This window comes from Platichthys flesus, chromosome 18 (genome assembly GCF_949316205.1).
Source record: "Platichthys flesus chromosome 18, fPlaFle2.1, whole genome shotgun sequence".
Taxonomy (NCBI): Eukaryota; Metazoa; Chordata; class Actinopteri; order Pleuronectiformes; family Pleuronectidae; genus Platichthys; species Platichthys flesus.
Genome location: NC_084962.1, coordinates 2,750,185 through 2,772,419, shown reverse-complemented (window position 1 = coordinate 2,772,419; position 22,235 = coordinate 2,750,185). Strand labels below are relative to the sequence as shown.

General features: G+C 41.2%; 1 long non-coding RNA gene across 1 annotated transcript; it reads left to right on the top strand.

Moving 5' to 3' along the window:
- The first annotated feature begins 8,536 nt into the window (after positions 1-8,536).
- Positions 8,537-11,865, top strand: LOC133973993 (uncharacterized). The gene is made up of 5 exons (XR_009924627.1): positions 8,537-9,194; positions 9,610-9,792; positions 10,412-10,498; positions 11,207-11,354; positions 11,590-11,865. It is a non-coding gene; the product is annotated as an uncharacterized LOC133973993 (long non-coding RNA).
- The last annotated feature ends 10,370 nt before the right edge of the window (positions 11,866-22,235 follow it).

Below are 22,235 nucleotides of genomic sequence, written 5' to 3'. Positions count from 1 at the left end.
ACATTGGCACATTCACGCTCGCCAGAGGATAAAACCTGTGGTGTGATTACTGAAATAAGTAGTCATCAAACATTAAATTACATTGTTCAAAAATAACAAATTCAACTGCTGAATAAATAACTTTTAATTTTAATCATTTATTCTATTATTTATTTGTTCAGTCATGAGGTTCGGTTAGGTTTAGGCAACTTAGCCAGCATCCACACCACCAAGTTTTGATTTTAAACCGCATAATTTGTATTAGTTTGGATTAGTGTGGATGCTCGGTTAAAACTTTTCCTGTTTTTGAGCCCCACGCATTTGGAAACGCTGCCAAACCTTTATGGGGACCATCATTTGAGGGCCCCCACTGCCTCAGAGCCTACAGTTCTTTTAACAGATGTCAGTGCTTGAACCTTTTATCACCTTCTCTAGATCTAAGACACCCATGACCGGTTCCTGCTATGTTATTCTGAAAGAGGCTCCTGGAACTCATTATATTGTAGTATACTATATAACTGTACAGAGAACTCACTAATGACAGGGTCTTATTCTGCAGTAGCTACAGAGTATCACCACAATCCAAGGAAACAATCAATTCTAAACAGACATCTAAGAATGGGCATTGCACTAGTCTTCCCAAATGTGGCTAGCTTTATCAAGCATTAGCCAACCTGAGCTACTGGTCATCCTAGATCAGGTAAGGCTGTTGCAGCGAAACCCCGGAGTGTGTTAAATTATATCTATTAAAAGAGCAAGAGGGCATTTTATTATTTTATTGTTATTCCTGCACGCAAAGCTTATGAAATGATTTAGTTCAAAGAAACACTGTTGGTAAGAGATTGTGATCTCTTGCTGAGAATGTCAACAATTGACCTGAGGACGTTGGTGAGAATAGTGTAAAATACCCCACACCCAATTTCATGGCAGTGTGGTAAATATTTTCCAACATTTGACATACTGCAATGACTGATCAACAAGTAGACCAACACCAAGCCAACAAAGCTGTTTTCAGACACACAGCATCACTGCATGTGGCACAGCGGGAGTGCCAGCACAGATACAGTCTGACAAAAAATAAATCAATTTCTACCATTTCAGTCTAAAAAAGCCCCCCCCACACGAGTGTGTAGACAGTAGGAAGATATAGCTCTGACTTCGATATGATTATGTTACACAATTCATAATAACTCCTTTTCATAAGTGAGTCCTCTTCAAACAGTTCTACAACATACTGTCACTTTTTATGCTGGGCATTGTGCGCAGAGTGAAGTTAGAAAACGTTAGAGTCAGTGTTGTTCAAAAAACGAAAATTATTCTCATGCGTGTGGTTATATAAAGTTTGAATGATTTACTAAACAGCTGTTGTTATTTTCCACATTGCACTCGGCTATTTCACAGGACGAAGCAATCGACACAATCTTCAGACCCAATTTCACAACTTTCAAAATAATTCGCTCAGTTAAAATCATTACAGCTAGAAAACAAAAATTTAACTTTACTCCGAAGACAAATTGCTAAAAGCAAGTGATGCTAAGAATGGTGTTGCAATGAAGGAGATCAGCAGCATACACTCCCAATAATGTTTCTGTTTCTCTCCGTCCCACATGGTGAAATAAATATAATCAAATGATCAAAATGAAATGGCTGTGATTCAGACCTGTGGTTTGGCCCCAGGCACCGACCACTTCTGTACTTTATCAAAGGGCGTAGAAGAAATGAAGGAAACTCATCCACAGACTGAAGAGACACTGCCCCGCCCCCACTGACTGCTGTTTATTCCGGTAATTTGTGTCACTGTACTTTCTTGGGCAATTTACGGTAAATTACTAATGCCAAATGTGAAGCAGAAACATGAATGGTTTGCAAGATATGGGTTCCACAAACGTACAGACAGACAGACGATTGTGGAATTAGTAGGTAGATCTGATTTTAGTAAAGTGGTCTCAACTATTCTTTTTTTTGAAGAGATAAGAGATCTAAAAGTGATTAAAGCTGCACAACTCAACATATTCATATTAATAACGAATCAAACGATTGAGCGTAATGAAAAGGTGCCCCCTCGTAGTAATGAACCCAGAAATAATCCTCGCTATCCCTGTTAAATACCTCTACTCAGATTTCAGTGACAAAGTTCTGACAGCCCACTTTACAATCCACGCCTCCAGATTCACTGTGTGGAAAAATAATTTATTTAATCACGGTTTGTTTCGTTAGCACTGCAGCCACCACTGAAGATCATTAAACTGAAATGACATGTGCCTTGGGATGACAGCTGCATTATTGCATATTGTTATTGCGTAAATGTTATCTTGAGGCTCCGGAGCAAAACTTTTAAAGCTTTCATTGTTCCTGTATCTTTTGCTTCCACGGTGATTCTGTGCTTTAATCAACACACACAATCCACAGTGAGAACAGATGTAGTGGAACTCACAGGTCATTTCTGATGGGGCCGATACCCTGTTGAATGCATAACTATACAGTAATGTCTCCTGCCCCCCTTACAGCCACTACACTCGATTATAAGTACATAATTTTGGCGGCTGTGGCTGAGGGGATGGAGCGGTCATCCTCTAACTAGATGGTCAGCGGTTAAAACCCAGTCTTCCATATCTGCATGCCGAAGTGTCCTTGAGTAAAATACTGAACCCCAAATTGCCCGTCTCATAGAAAAGTGCTGCTCAGAGATGCACTGTGTCAATGTTTCTGTGAATAGATGGCAGAAACTTTACTGTTAAGCGCTTTGAGAGGTCATCAAGATTAGAAGAGCGCCGCCATATAACATCAGGGATAAATACTATACTGCTCATCCTTTGAGGGTCGTGGGGTCCCTTGAGCCAATCCCAGTTGACGTTGGCCCAGAGGAGGGGTACAGCCTGGACAGGTCACCAGTCTATCACAAGTCTGACGTACAGGGAAAAACAACTGTTCACTCTCACATTCTCAGAGTCCCATATTACCCTAACCCCCCATCGACATGTCTTTGGACTGTGGGAGAAAATTGGAGGGGCTGGAGAAAAGTATGGGAAGAACATGCAAAGCCCTCACATCAATACCTTGGCCAAACCGGGATTCAAACCGGAAACCTTCTTGTTTTGAGGGGAAACCCATTTAAGACCTTGCAAAGTATAATAATTCGTTGCTGGCAGCAGGACTAGCCAGATCATAATCTAACTCACATTTGGTTAATTTAGCATTTGTTTTTGGAATGGATACGTGCACATCAATATGCAAAAAGCACATTATTCATTCAGTAAATTCCCAGTTTTTTTATTCCGCTATGAATGAATAACTTATTATTATTACATTACATGTCATTTAGCAGACGCTTTTGTCCAAAGCGACTTACATTTTTTTAGTACACTCAACATTTATGAGGGGCCATTTTGGGGGGTTCAGTGTCTTTGCCAAAGACACTTAGGCATGCAGATGGGAAAGAGTGGGATTCGAACCAGCAACCCTCATGTTGCAGAACACCCACTCTATCCCCTAGGCCATGCTCTCCCCACACTTCTCATTCCACCCTACTTTGATAGAAACAAGGGAATACGAATATGGATATATTATTATTAAAGCTCTCACTCTGTGCTCATGTTGCTGCAAGGTGTTCAGGAAGTCCTGCCGAAAGGAGAGCAGTGTTCTCTTTGTGTGTGTGCGTGCGTGGGTGTTTGTGTGCGTGTGTTCCAATAAGCAGCTGCTCCTCCTTTAGCACTTCCTTCGTTTGTTTGGATCTGCTGCAGGTCTTTCCACAGGGGGCAAAGGGGGAGGGGGGAGGTGTACTTAAGAGGGTGTGTTTTAATGATCAGTACTTAGTAGTGCATCATGTAACCTGTCATCACGAGCAGGCTACTGTGCCTGTTTAAGTCAGAGTAACACCAAACACATGACATCAGCTGTTTCCCACAGCGTGGAGTCCACCACAGACAGTCTGATGTTTCACTCTGCTCCTGTCCAGGCGTGCACTTGAACATCATGGCGACTGAAGCAATCGTGACTCGTCACCACAGAAGAAGATGATCCCTTCCTTACTCACCTGTCTGACTCGGACTGAAAGGCATATATCTGTGGCTTTTTGGCTTTTGACAGGAGAGGCAAGGTGTGTCCCCTCTTCATCTGGCTGAAGCTGTGATTCACTGGCTCTGTAGCTGGGGTGTGAACTCTGTGGATCCTGAGCAGCTGGGATGAGGCAAGCTTTATTGATAGACAATAACACTGCACTAACAAGTATTGACTTGTTTGCCAAGACATTTGAATCACATTAGATCATTCAAAAACAAATTCTCTCTGTCACATGGTGGCTACAGCAGAGCAATGGAATCAACACCAGTGTCAGAAGAAATGTGTTTGTTGTGTGTATGTTTTTTTAAATATTTTTATCTGAAGGTTTTCTCAATGAATGTTAAAACCAAACACAAAATATTTCAGCTCTCTGCAGTCTAACTAAACCAGAATCAGAAAAATATAAGATATAATATAACTTAGTAATGTTTGATGCTTTATAAAGTTGTTGTAAGCTAATTAAATAAAAACAATTATGATGGGACAAATCATAGCTGAAGTTTAATGTGTGAAGTCATGAAAGTCAAACAGAATGAAAAAATTGTGATCTCAGTGACTTTGACTGTGACATGACTGTTGGTGTCAGACTAGTTTGGGTATAAGTGAAACTGCTGATCTCCTGAGATTTTATTACACGTACATGCATGCACACACAAACACACATACATACACACACACACACACACACACACACACACACACACACACACACACACACACACACACACACACACACACACACACACAGTTGTCAAATCAGCAGGAATGATGTGATGCAGTCATGTCAACTTGGAGGAATCTCAAAGGAAAGATTCTAACATCTGGTTGAGTCAGTGCCCTCAGTTACGACTATGGTGCTCCCTGAGTGTATGTATATTTATATATATATATTTATATATGCATTGCCTAAGTTTCAGTTTTTTGCAGCTGTGTGTGTGGGGGGGGTGCGACAGTGAAATCTGAGGCCAGTCACCGTGTCAGTTTCATGAAGACGTTCACATACTGTACGTACTGTAAGAGTCAGGGTTTTAAATGTCACTGCGATTTTGCACTTTTTCTGTGATTATTGTACATAAATAGTTGCAATACTGTGTTCACTTTACATTACACAGACCTTTTGCTTTGGCATGTATTTTAAGTTTATTGTATATGTCCTGTATGTATATAAAACTTATGTATACATTTATTCATATACGAACAGTATATGTGTATATATTTACACGTACATACAAACACACACAAACATGAACACCATCACTTGAGTGGGATATAACATGTTCGTGCATGACACAGCTCAAATATGTACTCCTTTAAGCTGACAGCAGCAGTGATGACATAACAGCTGAGGAGAATGTTGGCCGGCTAATGTCAGCTCATGAATTAAATTACCCACTATTATAGTAAATGAATTGGCTTTTAATTTTGATTATGTAAAACTTCGACCTTAACTAAGCTATATTATTACGCCTGATGTTAATTTTGGTGAGCTTGGCAGTTTTTTGAATTACTATTATTTTAATCATCAATATTCAATCATCAAAATTCACAATGAATGCTGACTAACTGCAGAAAAAATGGTGTTTATCTGTCTGATTAGGCGCTGATTATTTCATTATTATACCACCGCTGTCAATAATGTGCTAATGTGCAAAAGAGGGTGAGTGCTGTTGTCATCCCAGCACACAACCCACTGCAGGCCTTGTCTCTCTTCATTCAATTAATCCACACACACCATGTGCCCTGAGAAAATAATTGCGTTTCCATGTTCCATTATTCATAATTGTGTGTAAAAAGAAGCGAAAAAAGGCGCTAATCAGGTTGAAAATAAGCGCGATCAAATAAGTGGAAGGATGTACTGTGGTGCGGAGGAGACATTACAGTAATGAGCGTGACACTCAGGAGTTGCAGTGAATCAGCCAGGGGCTTGCCCAATGGTCATTTGTGCACTTCAGAGGCCGCAGCGATGTCGGTTGGATCAGGCACTCCAGTCTGAACTCCCATTGGTCACATGGCACTTATCTCAAAGAGGATTATCATTAACCTCTGTGTACTGGACAAAGTCCCAGCCTTGGCTCCCTCCACCGTCTCCACCTAATTATCCCAGAGTTTAATTGGCTAAATAAATCACTGCTTTGCTTTAACAACTTTGGTGTGGGGTGCATGTCTTGAGCTAAATAGGCAAATAAAGATATTGAATCCACTGTCATTGTTGACATATTGGAGAAACAGCTGGTTTTGGCCAGGTTAGTTTTCAATATTGTAAATCTGACCTAAAGTTCCAACTCTTAATGAGTCAACCAAGTAGTTCGAGAGCTTGTGGCCGAATCAGGGCAAGCTGAGGACCAGAGGAGAATTCACTTCAGTGAGGTTGCACTGTGAGGTGAATTGTGATTTGTGGATAGGGCTGATACAAATAAAATGTTACTGACTGAATAATTGAGGTTTTGTGTGGCTTATTATGCTGCCATTGGACTTATTGAGCTCTCACAGGGTTTTAGAGAATACTTGTAGGTGATTAAACATTGGGTCTGAAATGCTATGACCAATGCCAATGTTGTTTCATCTCTCTCTCTCTCTATCTCTCTTTCGCTCTCTCTTTTTCTCTCCCTCTCTCTCTACTTCAGGGTGTGTATGCTTACATGTTAACTCAAAACTCCATGGACAAAATTTCACCACATTTGGTGTGAATACTAGTTTGGAGCGAATCTCCACATGATAAACTTTGGAGCTGATCGGTTACGGGTCAAGGTCAACCCAAATATGGATCCAAAAAACACATTTTCTTCATGAATAATAAAGAGCAAATCTGAAGCTTATGCATTTGTTTCTCCATCTTATGATGTCATATGATAAGTGACATCATGAAGAAGTCACAATGTCGTGTATAGTTCCAAAAACTACTTTTGGTATCTGTACATCCTATAGGACTACAGACATGCCCCAAAGCTGATATACTGTAGATTTAAAAATGATCTATGATCATTTTTAAGGAATGAAATCATCATGACATCACTATGAAGTCAAAAAATACATCATGTAGTGTAGTAATGCATACATTTTGGATTAACCAATAATTCCTCATCATATGGAATAAATTACGTCATGATCAATCAATCAATCAATCAAATTGTATTTGTATAGCCCATATTCACAAATTACAATTCATCTCATAGGGCTTTAAAAGGGTGTGACATCCTCTGTCCTTAACCCTCAGCAAGAGTAAGGAAAAACTACTAAAAACCCTTTTAACAGGGTAAAAATATGTAGAAACCTCAGAGAGAGCCACATGTGAGGGATCCCTCTCCCAGGACGGACAGAAGTGCAATAGATGCCACGTGTAGGAGAACATCATCAATAATCAAAGTCTCTAGCAGCATTTGATGAGGGTAGACATCCCGAAGGACAACCCCAACATGACATGCCAAGCAGTCCCGCTGCAAGCACAGTCCATGCTCAGCAACCATCTAGACCACGATCCACCATCCAGACCAGACGCCACTCCAGTCCTCAGTCACCGTCCACCCCCGGCCACAAGGACCCATCACAAGCCACCACCGCGGTCCTGGTCCACCACCCGTGCCCAATGCCAACGCGACACAGGGTCCGCCACCAGCACCACGATCAGCCCACATGACTCAGAATCCGCCACACTGGATCCAACACTGCGACCCCCGGTGCGCGATCCACAAACCGCAATCCATGGTGCGGCCACAGAGGCCCTCGATCTGCGGGTGATAAAGCAAAGGGATTCCGGGGAAGGGGGATAGGGATGGACAAGAGGAAGGAGAAGCTGGAAAGAGAAGCCCCGTGTGTCATGTGTCATAAAATAGAACAAGTTCAGTTCTGCCGCACTAATTAGCTCTAACTATAAGCTTTATCAAAAAGGAAGGTTTTGAGCCTACTCTTAAACGAACAGATGGTGACTGCCTCCCGAACTGAAAGTGGTAGTTTATTCCACAGCCGAGGGGCTTGATGGCTAAAAGCTCTGGCTCCTACTCTACTTTTAGAGAATTTAGGGACGACAAGTAGGCTTGAATTCTGGGAGCGGAGTGCTCTAGCAGGTTTATAAGGTACTAACCGCTCTTTAAGGTAAAAAGGCGCTATATTATTAAGGGCCTTGAAGGTGAGGAGGAAAATTTTAAATTCTATTCTAGATTTCACTGGAAGCCAGTGTAGCGATGCTAATATTGGAGAAATGTGCTCTCTTCTCTTTGTTCTCGTCAGGACACGTGCTGCGGCATTTTGGACAAGCTGTAGAGTCTTTAACGACTTCCTGCTGGAGCCTGATAATAATGAATTACAATAGTCCAGTCTCGATGTAACAAAGGCGTGGTGACGGTATTATGAAGATTGATATATGTATTTGTCCTTTCGGAAATTCATCATGCGCCACACAGCAATTTTCAGTCAATAAGGGAAGACAGTTATACCTGCTGAGATCTTGAAACCAATGGAGCAAGAAAAACATGAGCAGTCGCTCTATCCAACCCAGTCTCATCAGAAAACGTTCAGTGGCAACGTTGGTCCACTTGGAACGACGTTACCATCTCACAATCTGGCCTCTCAGAGTGTGAGATGGTAACATTTTGTCAGCCCATTGTTTTGCATTGGCGTGTTCTCACGTCACGTGACTCACAAGCTCCCGTCTGCGGAGAGGAAAACATGGCGGATATTCCTTGTTCTCTCAGATAAAAATATAGTTTTGTAACTTAGTTTGGGCATAAAAATACATTCTGACACCATTTCTAGCGAGAAATGTGCTCTTTGCTTCCACAGTCTTCAGCCAGTTCGTGCTTATGATAAATATTTTAATAGTTATCGCGAATGTTTTTATCGTTGCTATGAGGGTTGCTATGACGCTGCCATGCCAGCACGGCGCAGCGTGCTGTTAAAATCACCGTCCCTGCGTGGTGTCCCTCAGTGATCGTGAATGTTATTCACGTTATATAATATTAATATTTGAGGCTAGATTACACCTCTAATGCGAAGGATCCTGCGAGACCGTTCATCCCGAAGGGGGACCGACTGCGCCACGGACGGACCAGGCGAGCGGAACTGGCGTGTGGCTTTTAGTAAACATCCGGTTCTTTAACTCGGGGCTGCGTAGTAACCACCGAGCGCTGGGAAGACAAACGATGTCATCTTCCTTCTGTCAGGTGAGTAGTTTATTGTTTTTAAAGATCGTTACGATCTAGGTTTACAGTCCGAGTGCTGAGACAGCGGTTGCGGAGTCCGTTGATACACACAATGCTAATCTTCAGCTAATACGCCATTGTTAGCCACATGCTACGGCCCACCGTAGCCTGTGCTACCTGGGAGGTGAATACATGGTTGTTGAAACCAGTTCAAGACGCTTAGCTCATCATTGAGGGACGCTACAATATAAATATAAACATGAATTTGATATATGAATGCTTTAGATTAATAAGGAGTGTATTTCTCTACCATTACTCCAAAATATCAGATCAATTTGGTTTAATGTATAGTATGCAATATGACAATAATGTTTCCATGTTATGGAGTTGCAATTCATTTTATAAAACAATTCCTATGTTCTGTTTTTTAATCAAGGACGATCCAAGTGAAGGTACAGGAGTTTCATTAACGTCAATAACTTGGACCGAACACTTTGTTTTGCTTGATGAAGAGCAGGAAGGGCAGCCTGGAGAGAAAGAGAAGCCGGGTTGAGCCCACTACCATCATCCACGTACCACGAGGAAGATGCGGGAGAGAAATGATCCTACCATTAAAGAGGTACTTTTAAGTTACATACCAGAAACACCATTTTATATAATATGCCAAATATACATTTTTATAAAATCCCCAAAGTACGCTTGCTGACATACAAGTTAATATCACACTGAAAGAATTTTGATCAATCATGCTTCCCTGCTGTGATTGTTTAACTGGGAAAACAACTTTTTCCACAGGAAGGCAAGTCAATTTAAGGAATACATGTTCAAAGTTTTCCTCTGTTATGTATAATGATGACCCCCATCAAACATAATGTCAGCAATCTTTACACCTTTTAATTTATTCTGATTATTTCTGTCTACATGTGTGAATTTGCCTTCATTAGTTTCAGAAAAGAGCGATGATGTATCGGTCACGGGGCGGCAGCACGAGACTCCGCAAACTAGTCTGTAAGCAAAGTAGACAAAGGCATCAAGGTTGCGGCCTGCCATCATTGTTATTTTGCTTAAGGGACTGAATATGTATCATGTAGAAATATTAGCATTTCCCTTATATCTACCAAAACTGCTTGTTTCACAGACTGCAGTTTTGTTTTGGTCCGATGTGGTGTGCAAATACAACCGTATCGGCAATGGGTTGTGGGGCATTAACATTTGTAACTCTAATTTTGTTTTGACAGACTGTGAAAAGAGCGTTGCGAACATCACCAATCTACAGGAAGACACAGTCCAGTAATGGGTGTCAGAAGTTCAGTAGTGAATGACAGGTACTGTGGAAAATGTGTGTCATCGTTGTACAATGTCCTTTGACTCTGTTTACACAAGGTTAACACAAAAAGGTTTGATTGTAAACTGATATTGGTATGAATTCATGTTATTCTCCTCTTCACAAGAAACAAACAATCCAAATTACCTGCAGAACGCCCTTGATGGACGCTTCAGATGCATCGTCAGACTTGCGAGACAGCAAGATGCCAACTTTAATGGCAATTTATTTGTGTAACATTCTGTGACCAAATGTATAGATAACTTTTTGTAGATTGTAAAAAAAGATAACCCATTTACTAAAAAAAAACTACACTAGAATTACCGCACTGCGTTGTATGACTCCGCTAATCATCGCAGTGTCCGTCTACATATTTCTACATATTTTCTCTCGTATAAATGACACTGTGTCTCTTGACAACTGAAACCATAAGATGAGGTCACTGTGGCCTTGACCTTTTGACTTTAACACAAATACACAGTTAGACAATCCGAAAACATACAGTTATGCCAAGATATCTTTGGTTTCACATACTAGATGGCATAAGCAGAGACATCAACTCAGGGAAAATATTTCTCTAGAAAAGAAAGCCCTGTACGTGTGAATGTATACATCAATCATGCTTCCCTGGAAGCATACGTGTGTATGTATACATACACACGTACAAACGCACTATTGAGACGTTTTGTTTTTTATCATATATTCTCAGGAAGGACTGATGCATGTACTGAGACGGGACGTGAGGGCCTACTCTGCGTGCTCAGAGTTCAAGCCCAGCAGGGTGCAGCGGGCCTGACATATTCCGGAACAGCAGCACAGTCTTTGGATGACTCCTCTGAAGATGAAAACATGGCGAGGTACTTCTCCACTGATGAAGAACTGTGAGGGCTGTGATTAGCTACACTCTCTTGCTACAAGGCTACTCTTGCTACTCCCTGGCAGCCTTAGGAAGGCATTAGCTTGCTGTTGGGTAGCTGTTAGCTTCAGCATTTTCAGATTTAGCGGCCAGTCTGACGTTTATGTTTAAAAAAAAAAAATCGGAGGAAACCATCTTCATAATTTAACACTATGGTTTGTTTGTGTGTCCTTCAGTTCTTCTCAAGAGAAGCAGTACAGGTGTGCCTCAGCTCCACGGTCCCTCCTGCAGCCTCCGCTCCTGATGCTAACCTCATGTCTCCATCACACCAAGCAGCAGACCTGGAGTGACAGACCTTTCTCCAGAGCTGCTCCCTCCCTCTGAAACCCCCCTCTCCAAAACACTATTTGTGGCGTTTTTAAAGTCTTATTTGCATGAGAATTGTTGATCATAACATTTCCAGCAGATGCCTTAATGTAATGTTTTTGAACAATAAATGACATTTATCATAACATATTGGTATTTCCTTGCACTTCTACACCATGATATTGTCAGATAACATTACATTAAAGCAGTGAATGCTCTGCTTTAAGCAACATAAACACACAATGATTCAATGGATCTGAAGTAGAATGGGCACATAACATTCTGTAGAGAATGCCTCAGTAATTGAAGTCAGAAAATAAATTTCTTTATCTGAGGTTCCAGTCATTTATAGTCACAGGAAAGCACACAGGTCTGGTTGTCTAGGGACAACCCATATCATATTGTTTAAGATGTGTAACATCAAGTTTGTGTATCAGTGCAAAATACATACCGTCATTAGTCAAGAGTTCACTCTTGTTTACACAAAATTTAGGTGACCCAGATGTTTCACAATGCATCTGATAAGGTCTTATGAGAAACATTCTTAACATTAAAGAAATGAACACAGAGGATAACAATATATGTTTGACTCAAATCAGTAGCTGGTAATCAGCAGCCTGACTTATTCAAACACATTAATACTACAATGAATGAGGCAGGGGTTATCTATCAGAAATCAACTATATCGTCACATTAGGTTTCTCTTGAGCTCATTGAAATGACCTTCACATTCAACTCACTGTCACCTGAACCATACTGTTGTTTCTGTATCTACAGTGACTTTTAGGAAAACATGTATAAAGCAATGTATAAACAATAATACATCTTATTTATATAGAGCTTTTCAAGAAGTGCAAGTACTTCACTGAGGGACAGCTCATACAAACAATATATATGTCATAAATCCATGTGATGGGACAGCCTCACACTTGAATGTAAACCAATTGTAAAACACATTTGCTTATACTGGAGATCTTTTAAATGAATGTCCCAGAAATGATTTCTGATAGATAACCCCTGCCTCATTCATTGTAGTATTAATGTGTTTGAATAAGTCAGGCTGCTGATTACCAGCTACTGATTTGAGTCAAACATATATTGTTATCCTCTGTGTTCATTTCTTTAATGTTAAGAATGTTTCTCATAAGACCTTATCAGATGCATTGTGAAACATCTGGGTCACCTAAATTTTGTGTAAACAAGAGTGAACTCTTGACTAATGACGGTATGTATTTTGCACTGATACACAAACTTGATGTTACACATCTTAAACAATATGATATGGGTTGTCCCTAGACAACCAGACCTGTGTGCTTTCCTGTGACTATAAATGACTGGAACCTCAGATAAAGAAATTTATTTTCTGACTTCAATTACTGAGGCATTCTCTACAGAATGTTATGTGCCCATTCTACTTCAGATCCATTGAATCATTGTGTGTTTATGTTGCTTAAAGCAGAGCATTCACTGCTTTAATGTAATGTTATCTGACAATATCATGGTGTAGAAGTGCAAGGAAATACCAATATGTTATGATAAATGTCATTTATTGTTCAAAAACATTACATTAAGGCATCTGCTGGAAATGTTATGATCAACAATTCTCATGCAAATAAGACTTTAAAAACGCCACAAATAGTGTTTTGGAGAGGGGGGTTTCAGAGGGAGGGAGCAGCTCTGGAGAAAGGTCTGTCACTCCAGGTCTGCTGCTTGGTGTGATGGAGACATGAGGTTAGCATCAGGAGCGGAGGCTGCAGGAGGGACCGTGGAGCTGAGGCACACCTGTACTGCTTCTCTTGAGAAGAACTGAAGGACACACAAACAAACCATAGTGTTAAATTATGAAGATGGTTTCCTCCGATTTTTTTTTTTTAAACATAAACGTCAGACTGGCCGCTAAATCTGAAAATGCTGAAGCTAACAGCTACCCAACAGCAAGCTAATGCCTTCCTAAGGCTGCCAGGGAGTAGCAAGAGTAGCCTTGTAGCAAGAGAGTGTAGCTAATCACAGCCCTCACAGTTCTTCATCAGTGGAGAAGTACCTCGCCATGTTTTCATCTTCAGAGGAGTCATCCAAAGACTGTGCTGCTGTTCCGGAATATGTCAGGCCCGCTGCACCCTGCTGGGCTTGAACTCTGAGCACGCAGAGTAGGCCCTCACGTCCCGTCTCAGTACATGCATCAGTCCTTCCTGAGAATATATGATAAAAAACAAAACGTCTCAATAGTGCGTTTGTACGTGTGTATGTATACATACACACGTATGCTTCCAGGGAAGCATGATTGATGTATACATTCACACGTACAGGGCTTTCTTTTCTACAGAAATATTTTCCCTGAGTTGATGTCTCTGCTTATGCCATCTAGTATGTGAAACCAAAGATATCTTGGCATAACTGTATGTTTTCGGATTGTCTAACTGTGTATTTGTGTTAAAGTCAAAAGGTCAAGGCCACAGTGACCTCATCTTATGGTTTCAGTTGTCAAGAGACACAGTGTCATTTATACGAGAGAAAATATGTAGAAATATGTAGACGGACACTGCGATGATTAGCGGAGTCATACAACGCAGTGCGGTAATTCTAGTGTAGTTTTTTTTTAATAAATGGGTTATCTTTTTTTACAATCTACAAAAAGTTATCTATACATTTGGTCACAGAATGTTACACAAATAAATTGCCATTAAAGTTGGCATCTTGCTGTCTCGCAAGTCTGACGATGCATCTGAAGCGTCCATCAAGGGCGTTCTGCAGGTAATTTGGATTGTTTGTTTCTTGTGAAGAGGAGAATAACATGAATTCATACCAATATCAGTTTACAATCAAACCTTTTTGTGTTAACCTTGTGTAAACAGAGTCAAAGGACATTGTACAACGATGACACACATTTTCAACAGTACCTGTCATTCACTACTGAACTTCTGACACCCATTACTGGACTGTGTCTTCCTGTAGATTGGTGATGTTCGCAACGCTCTTTTCACAGTCTGTCAAAACAAAATTAGAGTTACAAATGTTAATGCCCCACAACCCATTGCCGATACGGTTGTATTTGCACACCACATCGGACCAAAACAAAACTGCAGTCTGTGAAACAAGCAGTTTTGGTAGATATAAGGGAAATGCTAATATTTCTACATGATACATATTCAGTCCCTTAAGCAAAATAACAATGATGGCAGGCCGCAACCTTGATGCCTTTGTCTACTTTTCTTACAGACTAGTTTGCGGAGTCTCGTGCTGCCGCCCCGTGACCGATACATCATCGCTCTTTTCTGAAACTAATGAAGGCAAATTCACACATGTAGACAGAAATAATCAGAATAAATTAAAAGGTGTAAAGATTGCTGACATTATGTTTGATGGGGGTCATCATTATACATAACAGAGGAAAACTTTGAACATGTATTCCTTAAATTGACTTGCCTTCCTGTGGAAAAAGTTGTTTTCCCAGTTAAACAATCACAGCAGGGAAGCATGATTGATCAAAATTCTTTCAGTGTGATATTAACTTGTATGTCAGCAAGCGTACTTTGGGGATTTTATAAAAATGTATATTTGGCATATTATATAAAATGGTGTTTCTGGTATGTAACTTAAAAGTACCTCTTTAATGGTAGGATCATTTCTCTCCCGCATCTTCCTCGTGGTACGTGGATGATGGTAGTGGGCTCAACCCGGCTTCTCTTTCTCTCCAGGCTGCCCTTCCTGCTCTTCATCAAGCAAAACAAAGTGTTCGGTCCAAGTTATTGACGTTAATGAAACTCCTGTACCTTCACTTGGATCGTCCTTGATTAAAAAACAGAACATAGGAATTGTTTTATAAAATGAATTGCAACTCCATAACATGGAAACATTATTGTCATATTGCATACTATACATTAAACCAAATTGATCTGATATTTTGGAGTAATGGTAGAGAAATACACTCCTTATTAATCTAAAGCATTCATATATCAAATTCATGTTTATATTTATATTGTAGCGTCCCTCAATGATGAGCTAAGCGTCTTGAACTGGTTTCAACAACCATGTATTCATCTCCCAGGTAGCACAGGCTACGGTGGGCCGTAGCATGTGGCTAACAATGGCGTATTAGCTGAAGATTAGCATTGTGTGTATCAACGGACTCCGCAACCGCTGTCTCAGCACTCGGACTGTAAACCTAGATCGTAACGATCTTTAAAAACAATAAACTACTCACCTGACAGAAGGAAGATGACATCGTTTGTCTTCCCAGCGCTCGGTGGTTACTACGCAGCCCCGAGTTAAAGAACCGGATGTTTACTAAAAGCCACACGCCAGTTCCGCTCGCCTGGTCCGTCCGTGGCGCAGTCGGTCCCCCTTCGGGATGAACGGTCTCGCAGGATCCTTCGCATTAGAGGTGTAATCTAGCCTCAAATATTAATATTATATAACGTGAATAACATTCACGATCACTGAGGGACACCACGCAGGGACGGTGATTTTAACAGCACGCTGCGCCGTGCTGGCATGGCAGCGTCATAGCAACCCTCATAGCAACGATAAAAACATTCGCGATAACTATTAAAATATTTATCATAAGCACGAACTGGCTGAAGACTGTGGAAGCAAAGAGCACATTTCTCGCTAGAAATGGTGTCAGAATGTATTTTTATGCCCAAACTAAGTTACAAAACTATATTTTTATCTGAGAGAACAAGGAATATCCGCCATGTTTTCCTCTCCGCAGACGGGAGCTTGTGAGTCACGTGACGTGAGAACACGCCAATGCAAAACAATGGGCTGACAAAATGTTACCATCTCACACTCTGAGAGGCCAGATTGTGAGATGGTAACGTCGTTCCAAGTGGACCAACGTTGCCACTGAACGTTTTCTGATGAGACTGGGTTGCTCTATCATACAGGTTTACAGTGAATCCAGGTCATCTAACCCACTTAAACTGGACCTGAACTTCAACAATCCCTTATTGCACTGTCTTCACAGACAACTGCTGAAGGTCCAACCAGAAAGTCTGTCTCTACCCAGGGATTGATGTGGACAGTTTGGATAATAGTAGACGACTACATGCAATAAACCAGATGTATCGTTTTAGTGGGGTCGACCATTCAGGAGCAACATTTACACCCCTCGTGTGACACATGTAGAGGATTAGTGGTAAAGATTACAAGACGACTCTCTGTCATTCCAGATCTGAAATCATTCTTGGACCCTGTGCATGTAACGCTGGTGAGAAGTGTTGAGTCTATTAGTGGTCACTTGATATGTCCATTGAGCATATATTCAGTCGTAAACATGTTGTCAAGCATGAACCTTTAATTCCAAGGCCGGGACTGGAGGCACAGATCTCGTCTCACTTGTCTGCAGCACCGCTTAAATTGCTGTGAATAGCCTGTACCTAAGGATCTGGCACCTGGACCAGATGCGACCCACCGTATATCTCTGAAAACCCTTTCTAGATCTGTCACAGATGAAACCCATGTTTAATAACGGTAGTGTGTTGTCAGCTCATAACCGGAGAGAGGTTTCACACCATAACAGCTTATCCAGGGGGATTTTCCTTCTTCTATGCATCTGCTTAAGATTTCCTTCAAGAGTTTTTTTTATTACTCTTTGTGAGTGAGGAAATTCAATGCCTCCATGAGTCTTTTTCTGTTTGGGAGGGTATGTGAGGTAGTAAATTGCTTGGACACATTCTTTACCAACTATTTCTTTGTGATAGAAACCAATGAATAAAAATCAGATGCTATTTGCTGTCCAGAAGTGAGCGGTGAAGGACAGAAGAGGCTCTTTTAATCCATGTAATGGGTTATTGACTTTGACCCCAGGGGGAATATATTTGCAGACATCGGATGACACTTTCTTTTTTACTTACATTACAGTTCAAGCAATAAAACAATCCAAATGGATCTACACCTCTTTTTTCTCTCCTTTACTCTCATTCGTTTAGGTTTCTGACACACAAGTGCCATTTTGTTGGAGAGGACTACGGAATGTGTTTTGGACCCATTAAATAGTAGAAATCCAACCGTCCACTACTTATACCACCACTACTGCCTTTTGAGAGTAATGAAGTGTGCAGGGCCCTGTTGGCCATAATTCATTCCGGACCTTCCACAATTGTATTACTTCAGTTTTTCACTATTACAAACTGCACATTTTTCCGTATTCCTAATGTAAAATATGGAATAAAGAAGGATGAAAAAGTGAATAAAAACAACTAAGGACGGTCAAAAGCCTGAGAGATCATGTGTATCTTCATTTTGACCTTAAATACTTGAGTTTAAAAGGTTGACATACATCAACAATGTAGTCTCTGATGAATTTAGCTGATGAAGGCTATATAGGGATGGAGGCAGTCATAGTAAGGATTGTTAGATATGTAAATAGTGTCTTAAAATGCACTGTCTAGTGTGAAAGGCTATGAAGGGGACGCAAGTCCTGTTCTGTCCATTACTGTCAATCTCAGGGTTTTATAACATGACTTAAACGTAGTAGTAGACTCACTGGGTATAAATGTTTCTGCAGGTTTGTTGAAAAGTGATGTTCTAAGAATTAATAAACTGTTTATACACCACTTGTTGATATATCATAGGAAGAGGTATACAAATATAAATATCAATAGATACAATTATCTTACTTATATTCTTACTTATAAATGCAAATGTTCATGTATAATATGTCGGTAAATATAACATTTAATCTGATCTTTGCACAATACTGTGGACATGACCTCAATGGTGGCTAGGGCCAATGAACTGTATTGATCAAAGAGTCAAAACCAGGCTGTAAACAGCACTCCTTCTTCTTCTTATATATATCTCTGAGTGAGGCTAGGTTGGCAGGACTGTGGGTGTCCTTGAGCATAACGTAAAATGAAGGCATGTATAATTCTAAACATAATGTGCAAATGATGAGAAAAAATCCTCTTTGTGGGGATCCTGAAACTCCAATTCTGAAGTCTCCAACCAGTATGCCTGAATTCAAATCCACACTTCCTGACCTAGTTCAAAGTGTGGCGCCCACGCAGCTGGAAGACACCAGGTTCACACTGAAACAGAGATCACCTGCGGACAGCCGTTCACCGGCTTCTCGACTTGCGGTCATGAATGCCTGGATTGCCTCAGTCAAAATCCCCTGTCAAAGTTTTTGTTTTAATTATACAAAACAGGTGTTGCAGAGTATGAGACAGATAACGGAATCATCAGCCGCATTTGCAAAACAATGCACATAAGGCGACAGATTTGTCCGTCATTTGAGAGACTTTGCATAATTATGCTCCTGTTGAATAATTCTCCATAATTACTCATGCACTAATGCTCAGTGAGAATACAGCAGCGTGCAGCAACACGTCGGGAAGAAAGCAGATCCGCTGTCGTCTGGTCTTTTTAACCCCCGGTTTGAAAGGCCAAATGTATTTAAATCTGCATTGTATTGTCAAATTCTCATTTGGACATCACATTGTGGAATAGAATGCAGGAAATGATATCAAATCAACCAATGAAGAGGAACCCATTCACATCGAGGTGAGGTGACAAAAGGTGACAAGAGCTTTTTTCCCCCTTAGAGCTGCAAACTTGTGATTAAACTTGTTCTGTTTTTTGTCTATAGGAGAAAGATGTATCCAGGTCCATTTGGCCTGGAGAACGTGCTTAAGCCATGGTCAAGCTCCAGTCAGTTTTTGGCAGCCCCACAGGGCCCACAAGGTCTGGCTGAGGTGTTATGAGCTCCAGCATTGTCAATTTCTGAATCCTGTCTGGGAAACAGAAGAAGCAGACGTCCCTGTTATTTTCCTCCCTCCTTTTTTGAGCAGGTGCCAACACCTGAAGGTAAACAACATGCAGAGGGCGGCAGGGTCAGAGCAGCGTCTGGACTCAGCCTCTCCCCACAGACCAAGCCTGTCAGAGCCTGGATCTGGCCTGTCTGGAGCGCGGAGAGGAGCTGAGCCACCTTGGCACGCGGGCTTGACACCATGTCAAGCACCGGGGCAGGGACTGTCACGGAGAAACGGGGCTGCTTCCTGAATCCCGGGCTCGGTTTCAGCATGCAGACCATGCGCATGATGTTTGGAGTCCCCTCCAGTCAGAGGCCAACTGCCGCTCTGTGGGGCTAAAGGTGCAGCCAAATGAGCCCATAATCCCTCACTCAAAGTTTATGGGCGGGGGAAGGGGACAGGGGGCCTGCGCTGGCTCACAGGGAGGTACCCGGGCGTGTCAAGGTTGGGGACATCTAGAACCCTGTATCAGCAATATCGTTTGTAGCCCTGCAGGAACCCTCCCACACTGCAGACTGCAGTGGAGGCATGCAGGGCTGAAATAACAGTGGCTGTGTTCCTGCTGCAGAGTGAGGGGAAACAAAATACACTCTCAAAATAGTCAGTGTCAGTATCAGAGTTATGGCAATCCACAAAACATATGAAGAGCGAACTGCCTTCATCCTCTGAACAGGCTGGGCGCCTGCTGGCAGAATAGAAATCACATGAATGTTTTCCATCACTTACTCGCAGGAAAACAACACCGGCAAATCCTGCTTTGAATATCTTCACTCTTCATGTTTGTCACTACTACAAGCAGAGACACACTTTCTAATCTGCCAAAAGATGTTATTTATCACACCGTGCACTTCCCTTACAGTGGCGTCAAATATGTCACACATCGACAACACAGGGCTCTTTTCACGAAATTACTTCATTGGCAAAATACAGTATTCTGAGTGTTATGCTTGAACCTTAATATGATTCATTAATTAATGTTATGCTTTTTCCACCCATTAATTTCTAAATGTGCATTAAATGTGTATGCGTCTAAGAATGTATGCATAAAACATTTGTGTGTATATATATTGTATTGTTATACTTTTTTTTAAGAATACCTAGACTTCCATTATGCTTTACACCCTCTATAACACCATTAATTTTGTGTTTCTGTTCATACATTACCATGTCCTCTATCATCAAAGCTGCTGTATTTCTAATCAGCAATAAAAAATCTAACAATAAAAAGTGTAAATTGTTTTAATGCCTTATGTATGCCGTTAGTAAAAAACTTTATAATCACATATTTCAATCAGTAAGATACTGTGTAAACAAACTTAACCACTGAACACGAGGTCACTGGTTTAAAATGGTTTAAACTCTGGAAAAAAGAAAAAAAGCAGTTTAGTTTTTTTGGTCCTAATTAATCTGACAGTGTAATTACTTGTTTAGGGGCCCTCAGCAGCTGATAGGAAGATTTTTATAGTTCAAACATTTGGACACATCTGACTTTCTAAAGAAGAAAGAAGAGACTCAGCGCACAGGGGCCCCATCCATAGTCACACTTGATTTAAACAGGTCCATATATAACTAGCATATAGGGGATATGAATAGACCCAAATAGAGAGAAACAACACTGGCAGCTCTGGGACAGGTCTCTAATTCACTCCCCTCTCTTTCTTAATTCACAGCCTGAGTAACACATTTTCTTCCTATGGATCTAAGTGCACTTAGATCCAATGACACATATTGTAATACAGGCCTAAGAGCTGTAATAGACCCGATTAGACTGAATATAATTTAGATAATTTACTCTGGTAAACAGCTCCCGACTTGCTCCTCCACGTCTCGCTCAGTCAAGAATGAAGTGCAAAACACAACGACCACACACAGCCTCTCTTCAGGGCGGTGGCAAAGCAACCAACTTGCCTAACACATAAATTACCAGCATTATTTTATTAGAAAATGTAATCCCTTCTAAAGTGATTATTTTTTGCCTTTTTTGTTTAGTTTTATAGAATTTTCTCAGACGTGACTGCAGAGAGACGTTGCCAGGATATGATAAGAGGATACATTCTGAGTGCAGTTTCATTGCGGCCTGCATGAGTTACAGTAAAGCCATTTTCAGACATGACCCCCTGACGAACTGTGAAGAACTGGGTCCTGACTTTCTCCTTTCACACATGAACAACACAGCAGTAGAATCTCAGACACGTTCACAACAGCAACAGCCAGGTGAAGGTTGGTGTTTACAGCACATCAACACCAGCATCAGCTCGTATCACCAAAGACTCTTCTTGACATCTTCATCTGTGGCTTCTGGCTGCGCTTATTCACTGACTTGTTTGTGGTGAATCCTGCCGAGGATCTCCTGCTGTCTTCCCACACAGGCTCTTCCTGAGTTACTGCAAACTTTGTACTAGGGAGTCAGGGAGAGAAAGTCTGCAGAATATCCAGAGGCTCTCACTCAGACATTTGCATTCAAACATAGACCTCCTGCTTGGAAACTTTGGACAACTTCCTTAGTTCAGTGCATGTCTGAAAGCAGCTTAAGTCAGTAAAGTCATTGATTGTCTCCAGCCAACCCAAACCCTCCCATTTTCACCACTGCCGCATTCCAAGGTCATACCGATTGTCCACACTGTACATCTCATTTTTTACACTGCACATGCTACAGCTGTTGCATGTCAGTCTGTCCTGGAAAGAGGATCCTGTATTTTCTTTGTCTGATTTAAGGGTCTAAGGACAGAGCGTATCGTAATGCCGAACAGATTGTTAAGCCC